This window comes from Bos indicus, chromosome 10, assembly GCF_029378745.1.
Source record: "Bos indicus isolate NIAB-ARS_2022 breed Sahiwal x Tharparkar chromosome 10, NIAB-ARS_B.indTharparkar_mat_pri_1.0, whole genome shotgun sequence".
Taxonomy (NCBI): Eukaryota; Metazoa; Chordata; class Mammalia; order Artiodactyla; family Bovidae; genus Bos; species Bos indicus.
The window spans coordinates 2887900-2907922 of NC_091769.1; the positions used below are offsets into that span (position 1 = coordinate 2887900).

The window sequence follows — 20023 nt, forward strand, 5'->3', positions numbered from 1 at the left end:
GGCTGCGACTGGCGCACTAAGCTCAGCTGAGAGGAGCTACCCTACTCCGGAGGCCAGGAGCTGCGGCCAGGAGGAGCAACCCCACATCCAAGGAGCGGTGGCTGCGCGGGTGCAGGAGGGCCTAGAGGAGCTATCCCACGTTGAAGGTCAGGAAGGGCGATGGTGTGGAGATACCCCTCGTCCAAGGTAAGGAGCAGTGGCTGTGCTTTGCTGGAGCAGCCGTGAAGAGATACCCCATGCCCAAGGTAAGAGAAACCCAAGTAAGACGGTAGGTGTTGCAAGAGGGCATCAGAGGGCAGACACACTGAAACCATACTCACAGAAAACTAGTCAATCTAATCACAGTAGGACCACAGCCTTGTCTAACTCAGTGAAACTAAGCCATGCCTGTGGGGCAACCCAAGACAGGCGGGTCATGGTGGAGAGATCTGACAGAATGTGGTCCACTGGAGAAGGGAATGCCAAACCACTTCAATATTCTTGCCTTGAGGACCCCATGAACAGTATGAAAAGGCAAAATGATAGGATACTGAAAGAGGAACCCCCCAGGTCAGTAGGTGCCCAATATGCTACTGGAATCAGTGGAGAAATAACTCCAGAAAGAATGAAGGGATGGAGCCAAAGCAAAAAGAATACCCAGCTGTGGATTGACTGGTGATAGAAGCAAGGTCTGATGTGTAAAGAGCAATATTGTATAGGAACCTGGAATGTCAGATCCATGAATCAAGGCAAATTGGAAGTGGTCAAACAAGAGATGGCAAGAGTGAATGTTGACATTCTAGGAATCAGTGAACTCAAATGGACTGGAATGGGTGAATTTAACCCAGACGACCATTATATCTACTACTGTGGACAGGAATCCCTCAGAAGAAATGGAGTAGCCATCATGGTCAACAAAAGAGTCAAAATGCAGTACTTGGATGCAATCTCAAAGATGATAGAATGATCTCTGTTCATTTCCAAGGCAAACCATTCAATATCACAGTAATCCAAGTCTATGCCCCAACCAGTAACACTGAAGAAGCTGAAGTTGAACGGTTCTATGAAGACCTACAAGACCTTTTAGAACTAACAGTCAAAAAAGATGTCCTTTTCATTATAGGGGACTGGAATGCAAAAGTAGGAAGTCAAGAAATACCTGGAGTAATGGGCAAATTTGGCCTTGGAATATGGAATAAAGCAGGGCAAAGACTAATAGAGTTTTGCCAAGAAAATGCACTTGTCATAACAAACACCCTGTTCCAACAACACAAGAGAAGACTCTATACATGGACATCACCAGATGGTCAACACCAAAATCAGATTGATTGTATTCTTTGCAGCCAAAAGTGGAGAAGCTCTATACAGTCAACAAAAACAAGACCAGGAGCGGACTGTGGCTCAGATTATGAACTCCTTTTTACCAAATTCAGACTTAAATTGAAGACAGTAGGGAAAACCACTAGACCATTCAGGTATGACCTAAATCAAATCCCTTATGATTTATACAGTGGAAGTGAGAAGTAGATTTAAGGGCCTAGATCTGATAGATAGAGTGCCTGATGAACTATGGAATGAGGTCCGTGACATTGTACAGGAGACAGGGATCAAGACCATCCGCATGGAAAAGAAATGCAAAAAAAAAAACCCAAAATGGCTGTCTGGGGAGGCCTTACAAATAGCTGTGAAAAAAAAAAAGAGAAGCAAAAAGCAAAGGAGAAAAGGTAAGATATATAAGCATGTGGTCTTAGAGGTGGCCATATCCCAATTCATATTGTAAATGTTCATTAGCTTTTCAGGACATTAGGAAAAAATTGTCTTTGTCTCCTTCATTGCAGGCTTCTATACTCTTTGTAAAAGTATCACAGAGAACTAATAATATTTTTTCAAGCATTATGCTATTAGTTAAAAAAATACATTTAAGTGACAGGAAATCCTTATTGAGTTATCAAGACTTGGAAAAAGACCAGTTCAGAATGCCTTTGGCACAAAGATTACATAAGTAATGCATTTCCAACCTTCTAGGAAGGTGAAACAGACTGCCCAGGGCCGAGTCCACTCTGAATGGGTGGGTGTAGTGATGCCAGCATCAAATACAAAGGAGTAGGACTGGTCAGGGTTTCAACAGGAAGACTGCTGGCTCTGTGAGCAGGTTGAATCTTGCTAGAACTGTAACCAAGCATGTTCAAAAAGAACAAGAGAAAGATTCTTGAAATACCTGTTAATGCATAATATGAATCAAGTAGGAATACAGACATTGCAGGATGCAGTGTTTGGGAAAGGCATTTAGAAGTGGATCTCGTGTTGACTTGAAGATGGTAGGGGTCGAAAAGCCCAAGAAGAGAGATAAGAAATTTAGAGATGAGGGAAACAGTGCACCAGAACTGAATTCATGGATGAGCAGGGCAAGAGGCAGAACAGCTTGGCAGAAGCTAAAGCTGTTTGCGGGGGGCAGTGGGAAACTAGGTTTTGGGGGAGGAGGTGGGAGAGGAGGTTGATGTAGCAGTTTGCTTCCCTAGAAAGCACACTTTGAGACAGATATACATGCAGGAAATTCATAGGAGGATGTTTTTGGAATGAACATCTGTTGGGAACTGAAAGCAACAGGATTGAACAGAGGGAAAAGATGAGCTTCTCTAGCTTTCATTAAAGCTACATTCATTGGTATAGTTCCTTTTACTTTTTAGCAAACACAACTTGCATTTTTCACTTATCAATCTTCTTGAATATCTGTTAGTATTAGTACCCATATCATTAAAAAAAAAAAAAAAAACTGCCACATGTATTCCATGATATGGTTGCTTCCTTAAGAGAAAATTTAATTTAAACATACATACTTGATGGACATTTGTTTTAGTTTTGTTTTCAAGTTTTCCAGTACTGCAAACTATACTGCAGTGAGCACAGTTGTATTTGTTTCTGTACACTGGAGAATAATATGAAACAAAGATCAAGAGATCAAATATTTATTTGAATAAATGAATTTGTTTCAGCATTTTAGTATCTGAGTTCTTTTTTCTCAAAAGGATAAATTTCATAATCAGATCAGATCAAATCAGTCGCTCACTCATGTCCGACTCTTTGCGACCCCATGAATCACAGCATGCCAGGCCTCCCTGTCCAACACCAACTCCCGGAGTTCACTGAGACTCACTTCCATCGAGTCAGTGATGCTATCCAGCCATCTCATCCTCTGTCGTCCCCTTCTCCTCCTGCCCCCAATCCCTCCCAGCATCACAGTCTTTTCCAATGAGTCAACTCTTCACATGAGGTGGCCAAAGTACTGGAGTTTCAGCTTTAGCATCATTCCTTCCAAAGAAATCCCAGGGCTGATCTCCTTCAGAATGGACTGGTTGGATCTCCTTGCTGTCCAAGGGACTCTCATGAGTCTTCTCCAACACCACAGTCCAAAAGCATCAATTCTTCGGTGCTCAGCCTTCTTCACAGTCTAACTCTCACATCCATACATGACCACAGGAAAAACCACAGCCTTGACTAAACGGACCTTTGTTGGCAAAGTAATGTCTCTGTTTTTGAATATGCTATCTAGGTTGGTCATAACTTTCCTTCCAAGGAGTAAGCGTCTTTTAATTTCATGGCTGCAGTCACCATCTGCAGTGATTTTGGAGCCCCCAAAAATAAAGTCTGACACTGTTTCCACTGTTTCCCCATCTGTTTCCCATGAAGTGGTGGGACCGGATGCCATGATCTTCGTTTTCTGAATGTTGAGTTTTAAGCCAACTTTTTCACTCTCCACTTTCACTTTCATCAAGAGGCTTGTGAGTCCCTCTTCACTTTCTGCCACAAGGGTGGTGTCATCTGCATATCTGAGGTTATTGATATTTCTCCCAGCAATCTTGATTCCAGCTTGTGTTTCTTCCAGTCCAGCGTTTCTCATGATGTACTCTGCATATAAGTTAAATAAACAGGATGACAATATACAGCCTTGATGAACTTCTTTTCCTATTTGGAACCAGTCTGTTGTTCCATGTCCAGTTCTAACTGTTGCTTCCTGACCTGCACACAAATTTCTCAAGAGGCAGGTCAGGTGTTCTGGTATTCCCATCTCTTTCAGAATTTTCCACAGTTTCTTGTGATCCACACAGTCAAAGGCTTTGGCATAGTCAATAAAGCAGAAATAGATGCTTTTCTGGAACTCTCTTGCTTTTTCCATGATCCAGTGGATGTTGGCAATTTGATCTCTGGTTCCTCTGCCTTTTCTAAAACCAGCTTGAACATCTGGAAGTTCACGGGTCACATGTTGCTGAAGCCTGGCTTGGAGGATTTTGAGCATTACTTTACTAGCATGTGAGATGAGTGCAATTGTGTGGTAGTTTGAGCATTCTTTGGCATTGCCTTTCTTGGGATTGGAATTTCATAATACCAATGATTAAAGTCTATTCTTTCCCCCATGATGTGAAATGGTAACTTTTTCATAAATTGTATTTCTATATACAATTATGTCTATTTCTGGATTGTTAAAATTATTAATGTCATCAATATTATAATATTTTACCTCCTTTCAATATGTTTTATATCTGGTAAAAATACACTTTCAACCTTCTTCACACAATCTGTTTTCATATTTTCAGAATTTATTTAACTCTAGCTTATTTACTATTCCTTATGAATTTTAGAATCAACTTGTCAAACTCCGTGTAACATTTTTTTTTGAGATGGCATTGATTTTAGATGAATTTGGAGAAAAAGTCATTTTCTTCAAGACTTCTTTTATGTCCTTCATTAAAACTTTGGCCTTTTCTCTATGAAGATCTTGTCTATTGCTTATAGTGTTTAATTCTAATTATGTTTTAGTTTCTATTTTGAAAGGTATCTTTTTGTTTTCTTACTACGTTTTCTAATTGGTTTTGATAGTGGATATTGATTTTAATAGATTGGCCTCCTAACTGGAAACATTGCTAAACTCTCTTAAGATATAATGTGACATGTGGTTCTATGAATTTTCCTGTTCTTTGAGATCTGAGCATTTTCCAGTCTTCCTGGATATTTATAACCCCTATGGAGACCCTCTCTCCAAACTGAGCTCTTGTAATCTGTTATCCTGGCTGATGGCAAACACTTTCATTGTTGCTTAGTCTAGCTGGGGTGAGGGAAATATGTGGCTATCTTCTAACCCGGATGATCCTGCTACAGCATGGCAACTAAGAATTCTGTCAGATCCCTCAGCTCCTTCTTGTACTTATCATCTCTAAAGGTGAAATACCCTTGGTAATGCTTCCAACTTTTGCAGCATTAATCTTCTAAACATGTTCTGAACTGTGATTAAAATGTTCAAACTGATCTCATCAGTTTTCTTCCATATCTTCACCACCCCTGCCAATTTCTTATCTGTCAAGAATTCGACTTCATTTGTAAGCCCAATAGTATATATGGATAAAAATAGAAATATCAAAGAGTCAGACTATAGCAAACATTGAAGCCTATTTTTTCCCAAATGGACAGTCAATTGTTCCATTACTGTTCATTAAATCCTTCATACTTTCTCACTATTTTTTAAAGATTGTTTTTCATAGATTTTTTGTACATACAGATTAATTTTGGTAGAATTTATGTATTTTAATATTACAATATTAATTCTAAATCCTAGTGTCTCTAGCCATGGGCATGATATATATCTCACCATTTATTCTTGCCGTTTTTATTCTCTGACCATAAGAATACTTATGGCCTTTCTCCACAGTTCTTGCAAATTTCTTCTATGGTTTATCCCTACATGCTTTATTATTTATGTTGTGATGTGAATGGGATCTTTAAAAAAAAACCAACTTTCTCTAATCAGTTATTGCTATTAAATGGGAAGTTAATTATTTTTTTTCCCTCCCTTTTCTTGTTGCAGTTCAGTTTGGGTATCTTTATTAAGTTGTTTTCAAGTTCAATAATCTTTCTTCTACTAGATTCAATTTTTAATTAAACTTATCTATTTTTTTTTTTTTTCCATTCTAGGATGTCCTTTTGATTCTGCTAACTCCAGGATCTGGATCATCTATGAGTTTTCTTCTATTGGATATTTTTTTCTTGGCATGTGTCATATGGGTCCTGTGCCTTGTCATGCCTAGTAATTAGTTACTGAATGAAGGACATGTTTATTATAAGGAAAAAAGGAGAGAGTTACCAGCTGACGCTATTTCCACCAGAGAGGTTCACCCTTTCCTCTATAGAGTATGGAGATGATCCCTTGATTTAGCCAGAAAGTAAATGAGTCACATCTGAGCTGCACTGTAAGTGAGATCCAGTCTATCTGCTTCACTCTGATTCCAAGGCTTTCACTATTCTTGCCTTTCTCTTGAGAGTGTACCAGTTATTTGTACTTCTGTTCTACTTTTAGAGATTTAAAGCTTAGCTTCCCCCTCTTCTATTCCATATAACTATAGACTGTAATAATTATTCTACGGGGAGACCAGCAGTGTGTTTTTGTCCCTTCAAATCTCCACTTGTATCATTCTAGCCCCCATATAGCTGCCCAAAACTTCTGTGTTTGTTGTTGTTGTTCCTATACTGGGAACCAGATCTGGATTCTGGATTCCAAGCCTCTATGCAGCCCAAGTTGGCATATTCTCCTTACCAAAAATAAATAAATAAATAAATAACAGTTGCAGCTCATCAATGTGAACGATTTATTCCATCTAAAGATGTTTAAACTTAGGGGCTCCTCTTGTTGGCAGTTACTTTTCTCTAAAGCATCAAAAGAATGCAGAAAATTATACTTTGCCTTCAGATTTTAGTCTCCACCCCAGCACAGTTGTGGAATTCTGCAGATGTTGGGGGAAATCATCCATGTATTTGAAGCCCCTCGAGTTTGCAGCTTTGTCACCACTTCACTGTAAACTCTGCTGGCTTCTCTGCTCCCCATCTGTGGATCTTCTGCCAGGGACGAGTGCTGATTCTCCAACCTGGGCCGTAGTCAGAGTCAGCCACTGCCTGTGACTGATCTTTAGTTCACTCTCAAAGTGTCTCTTCTTTCTAGAATTTTAGTCCCTGTAGTTCCAAAGCCCAGGATTTTCAAATTACTTTTAGTGTGAATGTCAAGCTTCTTACTGTATCTTCCCCAGTACTAGGAATGTCAGGCCATTTATTGGTATGTTTTGGCCCTGATTTCAGCACAACGTTTTCTTTACTTGCCATCACCACCACACCACCCCTAAGCTCAGTGTTTCTCAGCATCTTAGGTTTGGTGGACAAACCAGACATACGTGAGTAACCTTGGGTTGTAAAGTGACCGATATCCCTGGATATGAGTATTTCCACAGTTGAGACTTGGCCTACTAGAATTACTTTCAACAGTAGAAAACTGTAGGTATTTTTATACAGTATCTTTCCAATTTGTGAACTCTCAATGCAAATTCATTTATTGATTATCTAAGCTATTCTTCGGGTTTCAAAGCATTTGGAATATTTAGTATATTTTATACATGATGTATTTTCTGAGCCCTGTGCATTTGAATTTTTTCTGTTGCCTTCATACATGAATGGTTTGATATCAAACTCTTGAATAATAAATGCTTTATCCCTTTCCCAGGACTCGGGGGAATTTTTCTTCCTCAGAAGGAAACCTGTCTTTTCTTCCTAGATGTTGAGGCTTATAGACATTTTCTATACACTTCAACTGTTTCTAACTTTTGGGTCCAGAAACTTTCTCTAACTTTGCCTATTGACTTTAGAAGGGCAGGCATACCTCAGAGATATTTTGGTTCAGTTCCAGACCACTGAGATAAAGTGAATATCACAGTAAAGCAAGTTACACAAACTTTTTGGTTTCCCAGTGCATGTAAAAGTTGTATTTACACGGTACTGTGCTCTGTTAAGTGTGCAACAGCATTATGTCTAAAAAGATTACCAATCATAATGTAAAGTATTTTATTGCTAAAAAATGCTAGCCATCGTTCAGCCATCAAGCAGTTGTGGTAGTAATACCAAATGTCACTGCTCGCAGGTCACCATGACTAATATGATAGTGATGAAAAGCATGGAATATTCTGAAAATTACCAAAATGTGACAGAGACGTGAAGTGAGGAAATGCTGTCAGAAAAGAAATATCAGTAGACTTGCTCTACCCAGAGTTGCCACAAACTTCCAATTTGTTTTAAAAAAAAAATCTGCAAAGCAAAATAAAATGAGGTATGCTATAATATCTTACTTTTTAAATTAAATAGGACACATGTTTGCTACAAAAGTTTTCCAGCACAATTTAAAGAATATTAAAAAATCATAAAAGTCACCCTAAATCCCACCATCCTGAACAAATATTAACATCTTTTGATCATCAGTCCAGACTCAGTGTATATATACAAATATAAAGATGGACAGATAGATAAGTAAATGTAAATAATTTCATAAGAAAAATATTGTATTCTTATTCAAAACCAAATATTAGATTTTATTGTATTTTAACTTAGAATAAAAGAAAACTAAAGGAAAACAAAAGGAACTATTAAACTTCAGAATAATGTGTCTTTACTTCAAGACATATTTATTTCTAAAACATTCCTCTAATATTAAGGAAAAACCCATAATAGACATGTTTCTGTTTTATTCATTGACTCCTAGCTATGAGTCAATGCTAACAATGAGCGCTAACGACGAATCAGTCAGCACTCTTTTATTATTCCTTTTCATTTCCTGTCACCTCTGCATTTTCTGTTGTTCAATTTTATTTAGCATTTGTAACATTCAAAGTTTTTTACAACCATATTCCTTCATTCTTTGTTGTCTAGATGAATTCAGCGTTTTCTACCAGGTCACAATTTCTTGCTTGCTCTAAACATCATTACTACCCTTTTCTTGCTGTATGGGGCAATTTTTCAAAAAGTTCTTTGGGAATTATTGCCATCCTTGGATGTTTTCACATTTGATTGTGTCTTCCTCTTCCTTTTATAATTGAATTTTCATGTGTCTGAGCCGGGCACTGCCCATTTCTGCTTGTTTTCCCTGAGCCATGCAGACATGTCCCCTAACCTTCAGCATTGTTACTGCTGTGGGGAAAGCTGAGGCTGGGGTGGTTTCTTACCCCTCTGTGTCTGCGTATCTAAAGAATCATTTTTTATTATTAAAGTTTATTTCCCAGAAATCTTGATATTGACCCATTTAAGGCAAAAGATGACATTTTTGTTTGCAGTTTCGGTTCTGCCTAAATACTTACAAATATTTTGGGTGTCACTTTTGGGGTTCTTCAAAGATTTTGATGATCCTTATATTGTATTGTGTTTGCCTTCCACGTACCTTTGCTTTAGACTGTATTCTTGCTTTTCTCTTCTTTCTTAATGCCATTATTTTGCTTGTCAACCCTATTCTATTTTTTGCTATTTAATTTTTATGTCAGTAATGAGCAGTATATTGTGCTGCTGCTGCTGCTGCTAAGTCACTTCAGTCGTGTCCGACTCTGTGCGACCCCATAGACGGCAGCCCACCAGGCTCCCCTGTCTCTGGGATTCTCCAGACAAGAACACTGGAGTGGGTTGCCATTTCCTTCTCCAATGCATGAAAAGTGAAAAGTGAAAGTGAAGTCACTCAGTCGTGTCCAACTCTGTGTGACCCCATAGACAGCAGCCCGCCAGGTTCCCCCGTCCCTGGGACTCTCCAGGCAAGTGTACTGGAGTGGGGTGCCATTGCCTTCTCTGACAGTATATTGTATTGGTTATCAATTGGTTGCATTCTTTCTGTAATCTCCTTTTAAATTTTATTCTTTACTCCATGGTCTTTTTTTTTTTTTTTTGAGCTCTTGTTAGTTGAATTAAATTCAACAATTCTTTGCAAAAATATATAAGGAATCTTGTCACACAGATTATGTTTTCTTCAATTCTGAGCTGTTTCTCTCCCTTTTGCATGCTATTTCTCTTACTTTGTTTTACTTTATTTATTACAATATATGTTTCAGTTAAGGTCCTGGCAGGAAGAAAATGGTACATGAAAACCCGGATTACTGAGGAAAGTTTAATAAAGAAACTTTACAAAGGTACTGGCAGGCTTCCAGGATGCCCAAATCAGCAGCATCCCTAGGCCAGCAACACACGGGAACCAGCCATTACCACCCTCAAGCCTAAAGGGATGAAGAGATGGTTTACCTCCTGGAGCCTAGGGAAGGCAGCTGTGGAGAACGCTGCCTGATGGAAACTGTGTCCTTCTAAGAAAGGGTCAGGCTTCTCCATGGTCACATGAGGTCAGATGAGAGAGAATAAACTCCCCAACCTCATTCCTCTCCTTTCTTCTAACCTTTTGCAAGCGTCTTCCAGTAGGAAGCCAGCAGGTAAATGTGGTGAACATCAGCCTTCCAGGTGTTAGTGTAGGAGGGAGATGTGTGCAAAGGGGCTGGAGAGAAGGGCCGACGGGAGCCATCCGGGATTCAGAATACTGGCAGAGTTGCCATCCCTCCGCTTTTCCTCTTGCTTATGTTTCAGTGGTTCTGCCGAGATCTTCTTATACTCTAACGTAATGTGGGTTAATTCTCCGTAGTGTGCATCACACCTAGTCTGAGTCTGTTTTCTCTTTCCCTCCAAATCATTCTCTGAGAGTGAGGTTGCTTCCCTTTTACTTTTCTAGTGCTGGGGGCTACAGTTATAAGTATGGGCATATGGGGAATGGTAGAGTTTAGATAAGATATGTGATCTGGATTTTACTCTCTTTGATTTCCGTTAAGTTTCTGATTTCAGTGCTCCACCAAAAGCTATTCATGGGTTTTGGACTCATTTCCCCAAGATATTTTTCTACATCTATGATTTTAAATTCTGATATAACATTTCTGCTTTTCTTTCCTTTGAACTTTCTTTCCTTTAAACTTTATCTAGTGAAATTTTAATTTCTTTATACTCTTTTCCAATGCATTAGGCTCATTTTTAATCTTAATTTAATATCTTTGCAACTTGTCCTGTTATATTTTTACCTTGCCATTTACTTCTTGTGATTTTCTTTATATATAGACAGTTGTTTCTTGGGTCCTTGAGGGACACAAGTTTTCCAAAAATACTTATTTCTTGTAAGAAGTGATTTCACTCATCTGCTATTACTCTGAATGTGTAGGATAATGTTCCTTTCTCCTTATTCTGCAAATACTCTCACAGGGCCAAAGCTTTTCTCTCATTTTGATTGAAACAAGGCAGGAAATATCTATATACTCTCTTTGTCAAAGGACTGGATGTGTGGAATTCCCTTGGCTTTTCTCAGTGTCAGCTTGGGTATTGGTCAAATCCCCTTGTCAAGTCTACTGTTTAGAGACAAGATTGAAATGGACAGCATCCAGACAACTTACTAGTGTTCAGCAGGCGTTTGTCTAACACATCTTGGCTGTACTGAGGTGGGAGCTTCCCCTGCTCCCTCTTTTTGGCAGTCTGACATTTTGAACAGATGCGATCCATGAGAAGCTATAATTATAGTACAAACCACTGCCAGGGTTTTTTCTGCCGGGGAATTTCTATGCCCAGCTAGAGTACCTCTCGGTGTGATCTGTATATCCTAGATTAGACTGTGCCACACTCAGTTCAGGCCTGCTTGGTTTATTGCCTCTTGATGAATACAGAGAAACTATAAAGGGAGGCATGATCTGCTTACTTCAGGAACACCAATCAAGAACTGACAGATTATATTTAAAAATTGTTTCCTGAGTTAGAGTCTCCACATGGGGACTCAGTGGGTGGAGGAGGAACACAATATCCTTCTATCTGCTTTCAGACAGGTGGCAAATCAGAATAGCTTTTCTCAGTTTTACTCTATAACCTTTCAGAGTTCATGGAAAGTCCTCAGCTTCTGCAGTGGTTTTTGAGAAAATCTGAGGTTTCATCTTTCAGAGGGCTCTTCACCATGGGAAGTTTTGAGTGTACATCAACGTGGCTGGAACGATATCATTTTCAATTGGGGGCCATACTGTCCTGGTTCCTGAAAATACAGAACATGTGAGAAAATTGGACATAAGGTATGTAATCATTTTTTCTTGGTTTCATTAAGTCTCAGAAGTTACCTCCTTGTCTAGACTGACTTTTCCTTGATGTTGTTGCTGTTTTTAGTTGAAAGGCAGTGTGTAATTTTATTTAAATTTGCTTCATGTGTGAGTTTAGAGGCATTATTTACTATGTGCAAGAGCATGCTGAGTAAATTTAGTTTAATAATAAATTATCGCTAACCAAATGAATCAGTAAAAAGAAGTATGAGAAGTAACTTGAAGTTCCTTGCTTGGCTGTTTTGTAATAATGAGATGGAACTACCTGCTTAGATTCTCTGTAGTGTGACTGACAGGAGCAGATTCTAGTAATCATGGGGCTTCTGCGACCTTTGATTGACTCCACTGCTAACAGATGTTTAATACACTAACCAGAGATACCAGAGTGGCTCCCCAGAGAACCATCCAGAGATTGCAGTCAGCCCTCAGGATCCATGGGGAATTGATTGCAGAACCATCAGTGATGCCAAAGTTTGCAGATGCACGAGTCCCTTATATAAAACGTAGTGTTTGCACAAAGCCACATGCATCTTCCCATACAGTTTAAATAATCTCTAGTTTACTTATAATCTCTGATACAATGTAAATGCTATGTAAATATCACCAGCATTGGACAAATTCAAGTTTCACTTTTTGGAACTTCCTGGAATTAAAATAATTTTTTTTCAATCTGTACCTGGTTGAATCCATGGACATTGAACTCATAGACACAAAGGCCCACATATTATTCTTTTTTTCTGTTTCTTCCTACCAATAAACATTTAGCTAAATTTCACCAATAATTTTTCTTTTGCTAGCTAATTTATCTTTATTTCTGTGATACTAAAAATGCAATTTTCCCTCTCAGCCTCCATATATATCTATGTATGTGCCTGTCCTTTCCTTTTGCCCATATAACACAGGCCTAATCCCTGTTATATATAACCCCTGGTATATGTTATAAGACTCTCAAGTGTCTTCTCCAACACCACAGTTCAAAAGCATCAATTCTTCAGTGCTCGGCTTTCTTCATAGTCCAACTCTCACATCCATACATGACCACTGGAAAAACCATAGCTGTGGCAGTGTCATCACCATTTCCTGCACACCAGCTACAGCACAGGTAATATTTCCCTTTTGTTTTGGTGATAGTAGAAGGTGTTTATTGAACTATAGCTTATTTTTCTCTGGTATTTGTGGATAGTAAAGCTCAGACTAGGGTGGCAGTGATAAGTGATAGTTTGGGATGTATTTTTAAGGTAGAACCAATAAATTTTGTTAATTCATTGGATTTAAAAGCTTATGTAAAGTTTAAAAATAAAATAAAATTAAAAATAAATAAATAAATAAAATAAAAGCTTGAGAGAAAGAGTTGAATGAAAGATGATACTAAAATGTTGGACCTGACTCCAACAGAAAGGGACAGAGTTGTTATTGACTGAGATGCAGAAGGTCACAGGAAAAAAAAGCTGGGTAGCAAGGTGGGTATGGGGTTGGAATCAAGAATTCAGTTTATGATACATAAAGTCTGAGACATCTATTGGACATCCAAGTTGGAGAGGTTGAGTAGGCAGTTAGATATCACAGATAAAGGTTCAGTGAAGAGATTGGGCTTGATACATAAATTCATGATTACTAAGTATATTGTTTATATTCAAAACATTAGGATTAGATGGGATCACCTAGGAAGGGAATGTAGAAAAAGAATGGTTCTGAGAAATTATTCTCAAAGACTCCAATCTTTAGAGACCCAGAAGGTAAGAAGAATCCAGTAAAGGAGAGAGAGAAGGAACAGCTATTGAGGGAAAGGAGATCTTGGAGAACACGGCATCCCAAAGTGAAAAAGTGTTAGTTGCTGAGTCATGTCTGACTCTTTGTGACCCCAAGGATTGTACCCTCTCAGACTCCTCTGTCCATGGGATCCTCCAGGCAAGAATACTGGCGTGGGTAGCCATTCCCTTCTCCAGGGGATCTTCCCAACCCAGGGAATGAACCTGGATCTCCTGCACTGCAGGAGGATTCTTTACCATCTGAGCCACCATGGCATCCCAAAGGACAAGAATAAGGTGTTTTAAGGAAAAGTCTGGGGTCATATATGCAGCTGCTATTGGTGGTTTATGTAGTTTGGGGACTGTGAATCAACTGCTTGATTTAGCAACTGAAAAGTCATTCATGATTTAACAAGAGCAGTTTCAGTGGAGGACTGAAAGCAGAAAGCACAATTGGAGGAGGTTCAGGAGATAGCAAGTGGTAAGACTACAGACAACTCTCTCAAGGACTTATGTTATAAAAAGGATCCAAAAGCTGGAGCAGTAGCTGAAGGGATACAGGGTTTAGAGGAGAAAGGGAATGAGGCAGAGAAGAAAGGGACAACCCCAGGAATCATGTTTTTGAGCTGGCAATTGAAAACAGGATCTAGTGCCCAAGAGATGGAGTTGGCCTGAATAGGAGTCCAGAAACTTAGAAAACCTGGCGAATGAAATGATATAAAGTTCTAAAGTCATACCTTTTCAAGAAGGGCTTTGGATGATATTTTTTGAAAGTTTTGAGTTCATTATATAGGATATAAGGTATCGTATAGGATATTGTATATTTTGAGCAAGAGAAACGTATGATTAGAGAATGACATGCTTCTGACAATGAATGGCTCTCAGGCTAAAAGCTCTAGAAATGAGCAACTCACACTGCTGGTCCTTTCCTCCAAGTGACTTTCCTCCAGACTCAGTCTTCTTTTAGTCATCCTATGGTGGTAGAACATTTCTGATTTGCTTTATGTTGTTTTCGTCCCAAGTTCGTAGAGTTGTCTGCAAAGATAAGATTCAGGATGTATTGCATGGCTATACTGGAAATAAAAGTTGAAGCTTTTATATTCTTGGCAACATATTCAATTGTATGAATTGTTCCACTAAAAACATGGTTAGACTCTTTGGCATGTCCAATGGCCTTCCTCCACATGCCAGCTGTTGATGGCCCTCCCATGTTGGGGTGCTTTAATTAGACCAAATTATCATGATGGTATTACACTTCCCAACCAGATGGCATTATCAGAAATTTTACTGTACTCTTACAAGTAGATTAGACATTGAAAGGAAGGTCCTAGGTAGTAACAATAAATGTTTTTTCTAAATCATCTGGTCTAAGGTAGGCTTTGGCTCTGATACTTGATTATATCACTTTAAAATTTCACAGTACTTGATTTTTCGTTTGCTATTTGACAAGGTCACTTTGTTCACACACATTAGATAACCAGTAATTCTCTAATGAGTATGACATTGCTTCGATTCTGTTTCTTGGTTTCTCTCCATAATAACTATAGATATAAGCCACATAGAGATCTAAATGATCAAAGCATCATTCTTGAAAAAAATCAATTTATATTTACTCAGCTTGCTCAATCAGTGTTAAATTAAACTGAGTCATGACATAGAAAATGAAAGTTGGATCATACCAAGCTACTGACTCATTCAAGGCAAAGCTATTTAAGTCCCTCTTTAATGAGAGAGTGATTTTTGGTGTTAGATACTCAAATGATAGCTTGAGAATCATGTTGTTCATTATACAATTTTCTGAGCTTCCTGAATGCTTAACATAGCATGAATACAAAGCATCAAGTCTGTGTAGGTTTTGACAATTAATAGACTAGGCTTTCCAGAATATGCTGAGTAAAGAATTGAATAATTATTAACTAAGAACTCAAGAGAAAGATAAAAATGATAGGCTCCTTATTAGATAGGACTTAATTTGACTATATGGAGAGCTTGGAAGCATTATCTTAATATACTAGGAAGTCAGCAGTAGGGCTGAAGCACCAGTCAAACCTCAGCTCCACACTTCCAAACAAATAGAGCCTTTATTGGCATTATCAGCTGAGCAACATAGTGTGCTTGTTTTGGTTCATAACAAGGAACAGAATGTAAAGTGTGTCCTTCTGTGGAAACTGACTCATTAATTTAGTTATTCATTCAGAAAAATGTGTGTATCAGACCATGTGCTAAGATGGGTAAGACATGATCTGTGGTATTAAGGAGACTTAGTTGGAAGTGACAAAATATTAACAAAACATGCCATCAAATGTCATAAGTAGCTTCATAGCAGTGTGTACAGCCTCTCGTGGGCTATTCAGGGAGTGGTCAGTGTACCTGCAGGAGCAGCAGGACAGGCAGAAGTTCAGGAAGATCATAGGATTAGAATATAATTGAGATGAGTAACTGTTTATGAGGCGTAAATGGGAAGAAAGGGCTTTACAGGCATAAGGAGCCATTAGAACAGCTAGGATGATGTCTCTGAGGATAATAGAATATTGGTAGCAAGAAATGAGACTAGAGGAAAAAATAAGGGTTGTATCAGGTGGCGTTATTTAAGTCATAGAGAAACAGACTGGAATGTGAAGGACACCACAGGATGACCACTGCCGTGGTTGAAAGTAGGGACTCTGGAGTAACTAGAGTCTAGACTCGGCCACCTCACCCATGTGTGAATTTGGTCTACTTACTGAGCTTGTTCAAGTTTTAATTTTACAATTGAGCAGAGATATAATGTGATCCCTGAGCCTGCTCATCTCTTGTCATCTCACTCTTCCCTGTCATTAGGCTCTAACTATACCAGTTCTCTTATCTGACCTCCAAGGAATGAAACTTACTCCTGTATCCAAGCTTTTGCCTGTGTTGTTCTTCACATTAGTATGCTCTTTATCCAGCTCTTCGGATTGCTGGCTCCTACTCATCATTGAGTTTCCAGCTCAAATGTCCCCTCCCTCGAAGGGCCTGTCCTGTCTGTTGTTGGTGAAGTAGTGTCTCCCACCCTCCATCTCATACAGTCGGTCTCTATCTCATAACTCTGGCTCATTTCTTTCTTGATATTTATCATCATCAGAAATTATCTCAATGTATGATGTACTTGTGTATTGTTTATTTCATGCCACTGGAATACAAAATGCAGAACTCTGTCTCTATATCTACATATTTATTTTGTGGGGGATGCTTTCCACAACTTTCATTCAAATCTTAAATATGTATTCTTAATATAACACAGAAGTCACTGATTTAAATCCTGATTATCCACTCTTTTATCCAAATAGATTCCTAATGACACAAACATTTGGATATTTTAGAAAGTAAAAACAAAGATTTTATAATTGCACTATCCAACGTAGTAGCCATCATCACTTGTAACTATTTACATTAAAATTAAATAAAATTGAAAAATCAACTCCTGTGTTTTACTAACTGCATTTCAAGTACTCAGCCCCTTGGGGCTAGGTGGCTACCATACTGAATAGTGCAGACATAGAACATTTATACCACTGAGAAAGTCCTACAAGACAACTGGGTGGATTTATTTATAATGTTACAGAAAAAAAGCCTCTCAAAGCAGGTTATAAAACCTAAAAAGGGAGAATTTGACAAATTTTATTATATGAAAATTAGGAAGTTCTGCATAGTCAAGTATATTACCAACAAAGTAAAACAAAATAACAAAGATGGAAAATACTTGCAACTGTAGTGACAGATTAAAAGGTAATTTCCTTGGGTGTATAAAGATTTGTGTAATTGAGTAAGTAAGAGAAACACAACTTGATTGAAAATGTTAAATAAAAGTCAAATGTCAAAAGAATATGAAGAGATGTTTAATCTCACTTGTTAAAAAATGTCTAAACAATAGTGGCATCCCTTTTAAAATCTATTAAATTGGCAAAAATGTGTATGTTTGGTACTAGTGAAGGCATAGGAACTTGCCCTATTCGTCAAATAAATGTGTTTTGTTTTTTTTTTTTTTTAATAAAATAGAGATTCTAAAGGAAGTGATGAGAAACAAGGAATTAGAATATACTGTTTTGGTCAGTTTGAGCTGCTTTAATAAAAATACTGTAGACTAGAAGCTTAAACATTTATTTATTTAAAAATAAATAAACATGTATTTCCCACATTTCTGGAAGCTGGGAGGTCTAAGAGGAAAGCACCAGCAGATCCAGTGTGTAGGGTGGGCCTGTTTCTGGCATATGTATGGTTGGGTACCACCCTCATGACCTAATTACCTCCCAGACTCCTTACCCTCTAATCCCAACACCTTGGGGCTTAGAATTTCAGTGTGAGTTTTGAGGGGACTCAAACATTCAGTTCATAACATGAATATTGCTTGTTATCCTTTTGAAAAATCTTCCCAATAAGCATTATGTGATATATATGCTTCTATAACTTGTTTTTCCATTAGATTTTTGAGGATTTTTTATCAGCCCATAAATATCTAGTTCCTTTTTGTGGCTGTATGATATCTTGTTGTCTGTGTGTACATTGATTTAACTCTTACTTATAGCCATCCATTTTCTTTTGAAACCTCTGGAGTTGATCATGCTTGGTCTACATCAATCATGGTGGTTCCATTCTGCATTCCTCTCCCACACCCCAACACCCCCTCCATCTCCCCTAGCCCCAGCATTTGCTTTAGGAGTTGGCATGTGACCCTGCCAATGAGACATGAACAAGAGCTATCAGAAGGGCTTCTGGAAAATGTTTGCCTCCATGATTATTAATAAAAGAGATACTAATAGGAAATGGTCCCTCTACCACTGGACGTGATAACTTTTAACTTTGATAGCCATCTTGGGGCCATGGTACAAGCTAGCCTAAGGAACACACTTATTTGCTAATGATGACAGAGCAGAACTATGGAAAGATTCTGCATTCTTGATGATTTTGATGAACACTTAATTACTTAGTCCCTGAGCTAACCTAAAAGCAGAGACATTACTTTGCCAACAAAGGTCCATCTAGTCAAGGCTATGGTTTTTCCAGTGGTCATGTATGGATGTGAGAGTTGGACTGTGAAGAAGGCTGAGCGCCGAAGAATTGATGCTTTGGAAGTGTGGTGTTGGAGAAGACTCTTGAGAGTCCCTTGGACTGCAAAGAGATCCAACCAGTCCATTCTGAAGGAGATCAGCCCTGGGATTTCTTTGAAAGGAGTGATGCTAAAGCTGAAACTCCAGTACTTTGGCCACCTCATGTGAAGAGTTGACTCATTGGAAAAGACTCTGATGCTGGGAGGGATTGGGAACAGGAGGAGAAGGGGATGACAGAGGATAAGATGGCTGGATGGCATCACCGACTCGATGGATGTGAGTCTGAGTGAACTCCAGGAGTTGGTGATGGACAGGGAGGCCTGGCGTGATGCGATTCATGGGGGTCACAAAGAATCGGACATGACTGGGCTACTGAACTGACTGACTGAACTGACAGAGCTAACCTATCTCCATACTTCTTGTTGGATTAGATAGTAAGATATATTTCTACTTTTTAAGCCAATTGAATTAGAATTTTCTACCACTTGTAGCACCACCCTTATAGCAGAAAGTGAAGAAGAACTAAAGAGCCTCTTGAGGGTGAAAGAGGAGAGTGAGAAAGTTGGCTTAAAGCTCAACATTCAGAAAACTAAGATCATGGCATCTGGTCCCATCACTTCATGGCAAATAGATGGGGAAACAGTGGCTGACTTTATTTTGGGGGGCTCCAAAGTCACAGCAGATGGTGACTTCAGCTGTGAAATTAAAAGACACTTACTCCTTGGAAAGAAAGTTATGACCAACCTAGACAGCATACTAAAAAGCAGAGACATTACTTTACCAAAAATGGTCTGCCTAGTGAAGGCTATGGTTTTTCAAGTAGTCATGTATGGATGTGAGAGTTGGACTATAAAGAAAGCTAAGCACCAAAGAATTGATGCTTTTAAACTGTGATGTTGGAGAAGACTCTTGAAAGTCCCCTGGACTGCAAGGAGATCCAACCAGTCCATCCTAAAGGAGATCAGTCCTGGGTGTTCATTGGAAGGACTGATGATGAAGCTGAAACTCCAATACTTTGGCCACCTGATAGGAAGAGCTGACTCATTAGAAAAGACCTGATGTTGGAAAAGACTGAAGGCAGGAGGAGAAGGGGACAACAGAGGGTGAGATGGTTGGATGGCATCACTGACTCAATGGACATGGGTTTGGGTGGAATCTGGGAGTTGGTGATGGACAAGGAGGCCTGGCATGCTGTGGTACATGCGGTCGCGAGTCAGGCATGACTGAACTGAACTACTTGCAGCCAAAAGTATCCTAATTTTACAGCTGATGTATCTGTAACTTA

The 20023-nt window shown here is 38.8% G+C and overlaps 2 long non-coding RNA genes across 2 annotated transcripts in view; one reads left to right on the plus strand and one right to left on the minus strand.

Annotated features, from left to right (window-relative positions):
* The window catches only part of LOC139185181 (uncharacterized), a 187176-nt gene that overhangs the window by 152109 nt on the left and 15044 nt on the right, over positions 1–20023 (plus strand). The window contains exon 2 of the long non-coding RNA XR_011568701.1: positions 1–13026. This is a non-coding gene — a long non-coding RNA (uncharacterized lncRNA). The remainder of the gene's footprint in view (positions 13027–20023) is intronic.
* The window catches only part of LOC109564441 (uncharacterized), a 13989-nt gene continuing 5637 nt past the window's right edge, over positions 11672–20023 (minus strand). Inside the window, exons 2-3 of the long non-coding RNA XR_002181494.2 lie at positions 14587–14707; positions 11672–11863 (exon numbers count right to left, since the gene is read on the minus strand). This is a non-coding gene — a long non-coding RNA (uncharacterized lncRNA). The remainder of the gene's footprint in view (positions 11864–14586; positions 14708–20023) is intronic.